We start from the raw sequence: 4071 nt of genomic DNA, 5'->3' as shown, positions 1-4071 counted from the left end.
CCTTACACAATATCCTTATCTTGACCCCATTGTAAGGGCACATATACGTTCATATACGCACATGACAAATACAATTTGTTTAAATCTAGGCAAAAGTAATATCATTCATTCATATTCAATAATGTTAATCATCTACTGTGTAGCACCAAATTTTTTGCTTACATCCATCTGTGGTCTCAACCATTTAATTTACATCAATAATATAATATATATATATATATAAAATCATGTATAGTTGCACCGATCCGATGCTCCTCATACTAAATGTGCATATTGAAAAATAAGTAAAACTATCCATTCATCACATGTTCATATGTCTCAAAATATCAACATTATTAATTAAATGTGACTCGAGGCAATAGCAGAATGTGACTCGACGAGACAACAAAATGTGACTCGAGACATGGGTGGCTTTAAAGAAAGCTCTTAAGCTCATCTACCAAAATAAAGTTGATGATACTCCTCAACGGTGGAGATTTGTCAACTCAAGGATTTGTAAAACAATGACAAATAAGGAGTGAGTATAAAACTCAGTGAGCAAATATGGAGAAAGGGACAAGTTAGATAGAGGAGTGCTTTAATTAATTCATATATTAAAGAGGAATAAGAGGGTGATGTTGAAGGAAAAGAAGATGACATATTAGCAAAAGAATGAGATGAAGACGAAGAAGATGACCAAGTGACAGAATGTTATGATGAGGATGATGATGAATCTAAATATGAGGAAAACGAATTTGAATATTCTGATGATTATTGATGTGCCATAAGTTAGTTTCAATTTAATATACTTATTACATTTATGTATTTGTAAATTTGTTAAACATGTTGTTGTGTTATATGTTATACAACTATTATAAAAAAATTAATATTTGACATTGTAATTATACATGCAATAGTATTATTAATTATATAATAAGATATATTTGCTTATGATTTAATGTGATCCATTGCACAATTGTTTAATGTTATAGATATACTGGTTAAAGAAAAGTAATCTAGACTGAAAGGTATTAGGTCAAGATTTACTCATCCAATGATTAAAGCTCCATCGTCAACCATTCTAGCCACAATCATCAATCATTTGGTTGATGGAAGCACTTTCTTCGATTGATCCATCCACTCGAAAATCTCCACCAATGACAACACAATCCTCAATTAGAGTATCCATTAGGACACCCTTATCCACCCTAGTATCCCACAAAGCTGCTGCAAGTATAGGTGATAGTGGATATGTGTCACAACCCAATTCCAGGCCATAATTGGCTTAAGGACTTAAGTAAGTAAGCCCACTAGGCCTAAGCGAGCTTTACACATTATCCTTATCTTGGCCCCACCATTAAGGCACATATACTTTCATACACACACATGATAAATACAATTCATATAAATTCAAGCAAAAGTAATAGCATTCATTCATACTCAATAATGTCAATCATCTATTATGTAGCATAATTCTTGTACTTACATTCATTTATGGAGTCAACCATTTGTTGACTCCATTAGTTTTTGATGATAATAAAACATTCCCATTTATCTATGTCTAACCTTTCCACTTGAGTGTGCAGGACAAATACATTTAATAATTAGTTGAAAATTCAAGAGACAATATCAAAACTAACAAGAATAAGGAGCTATAAGTGAGCAATTGAATGAGAAGCTCCTAAGTTGAACAATCAAGGGAGTTGGTTGGATGAAACTCAAAATAGAAACTGACGGGTTTAAGAAATCGTGAAACAGAGAGCATTTAGTCTACCAAGGGACAAAGTTAGTTGACTAAGAGCTTATTGCCAGAAACCAGATTCAGAAATAGAAACGACTCAATCGACTAAGAAAGCTTATCAGTCAACTAAGAAGGTATTGATAGAAATGCTCAAAGATAAAGCCTATTGCTAGAAACTGAGTTTTGAAACAGAAACGACTTAGTTGACTAAGTTATATCGATTAGTCGATTAAGTGCATTCTGTCTGGCAGTTTGAACTGACGCTAAAAGATAAAGTAACAGGCAAAATTGCTCTCAAACTATTTTCAATGGTCAGAATCTGTCTGGCTGCCATCAGAGTTGATATTTCAAGTACAAAAACACCTCCCAACAACCAAAAAATTAGATTTGAAGGCCTCCAAGATAAAAAATTGCTCAGAAATCTCAAGAATACTGTGCACATTTTCTGCACTTCACTCTAATCCTTGTAACTGAGTTAAGAACTTCATCTTGTACCATCAGATCAGGTTAGTGATCATAGGTACCTCTTTATTTCTCTTCTCCTTGATTGCTTAGAGTGTGTGAGACACTTTAAGGGGATTAATCAAGCTTGGGTTAGCTTGATTGAGTGCAAAGGTTCTAACTAAGCCTGGAAGAGTTAGTTGTTAGGTTTTGGTTGATCCCCGAAAAAAACATTATTGAAGGTTGTGGTTGAGCCTATGAAAAGCCATTGTAAAAGACTCCTCTCTTAACTCTCTCCTGACATACTCTCTCTCTTCTGAAATCGTCTCTCCCAAAAACAAAACCTATCTGTCCAAAATCTCTCAAACCCTAAAACCTGAAACCTCCAAACTAATGGCAAAATCTTTCATGTCCAAGGATGCTCTGGAAAAGAAGAAAGGAAAACGACCCATGGCAGATCTCCACATTTCAAAACTCAGAAAAAGAGAAAGAAGATGAACCGACGTTAGTGCTATGAAGAAAACAGAAAGAGAAGAAGAAAGATAAAGGAAAATCTGCAACGAAAGGTAAATCTTCATCTCTAAAGTTTAGAAATGAAGCCCATGAATATAGGTTCAGAAAGATTGAAAAATGCACCCATTTCTTGCTGGAAATTCATTGATTGGGACAGTTTTAACGAAGTTTCAGAAATTAAGGAAGGATTATCAGAACACTTTGAAAAATGAGATTAAGGGGTTTAGTGTCTTTAAGAATAGAGCTTATAGTGCCAGTTTAGTGAAAGAATTTTATGCAGTAATTGCACAGGGTAGAGATGAATTAGATGACCTTGAGGAGTTTGAGGATAACTGTCTTAATGTCTACTTGAATGGGAAGGAGTTTGTGATTTCTGCTATTGATTTAGGCGAATTATTGAGTATAGAATGCAATGAAGGAAATTTTGAAATTCCTGATGATTATGATCCTTTATTTTTGTGGGAGATGATCACCGAAAAAGCTAAGAGATTCTCTTCTAAAAGCTATGCTAGCTTGATCAAAAGCCCCCAAACCCAAATACTGCATTATTTCATAGCCTCAACAGTCCATGGGAGAGGAGGCAGTTTCAGCTATGTAAGCTTGCAAGACCTGTGGATGATGCAATTTACCTTTAATGCACATGCCTTTAACTTAGGGAGGTTTATGATTGAAAAAATGAGAGGGACATGTAGAGTTGATAAAATCCATCTGCCCTATGGAAATGTAATTACCTCATTGGTCAAGAGAAAGGGAATCTAGAGCTCAAGGTATGAAATTGATCAAGTAAAAAGCAAGGACCAAGCTATTTATTTAGGAAGTTTATCCAAAATGGGGTATAAGTCATATGGAGAGACTTTTTTTAAGACTCCCAAGGGAACTCAGAAGGGTGAACAAGCCACTTTCACTCAAGCAAAACTAGCACCCTCTCAAATCTCAAATGAGATGGTTCTGAACTTGCTCATGAGGATAGATGGGAAGCTGATTGATCAAGACACAAAAATAGAGAAAATTGAAAAAAAGCTTCAAGAGCTGAGAACTCTGATGAAAGACAAAAGGAAAACTCCTTTGGGCTCTGCAACTGAGCATGCTCCTACAGCACCCAAGTCTAGCAGAGCCAGTAAATGAGAGTCCTAATCAAACTAAAGAAAAAGAGGTAGAACAGGGTCAAGCAAAGAAAATGCACACTGAGGAATTAGAATTTGAGGAGAAAGACAGCACACATATAAAGGTGATTGTATCTCCACTGCGTGAGGGGACACAAGAAGTAGAATCTTCCCCACCAAATTCTGAAGAAGTGTTCATCATGGATGTCTTTCAGTAGATGGTGAGGGAGGAATAGGCTGAAAAAGAAGCAGCCAAAGTGGCAGCACGACAACCACCACCTACACCAAGATCTC

This window comes from Theobroma umbraticum, unplaced genomic scaffold (genome assembly GCF_002168275.2).
Source record: "Theobroma umbraticum cultivar Fairchild unplaced genomic scaffold, ASM216827v3 scaffold_56.0, whole genome shotgun sequence".
In the NCBI taxonomy this organism is placed as follows: Eukaryota; Viridiplantae; Streptophyta; class Magnoliopsida; order Malvales; family Malvaceae; genus Theobroma; species Theobroma umbraticum.
The sequence above is the reverse complement of the archived record's forward strand: the minus strand, read 5'-3'. Positions refer to the sequence as shown.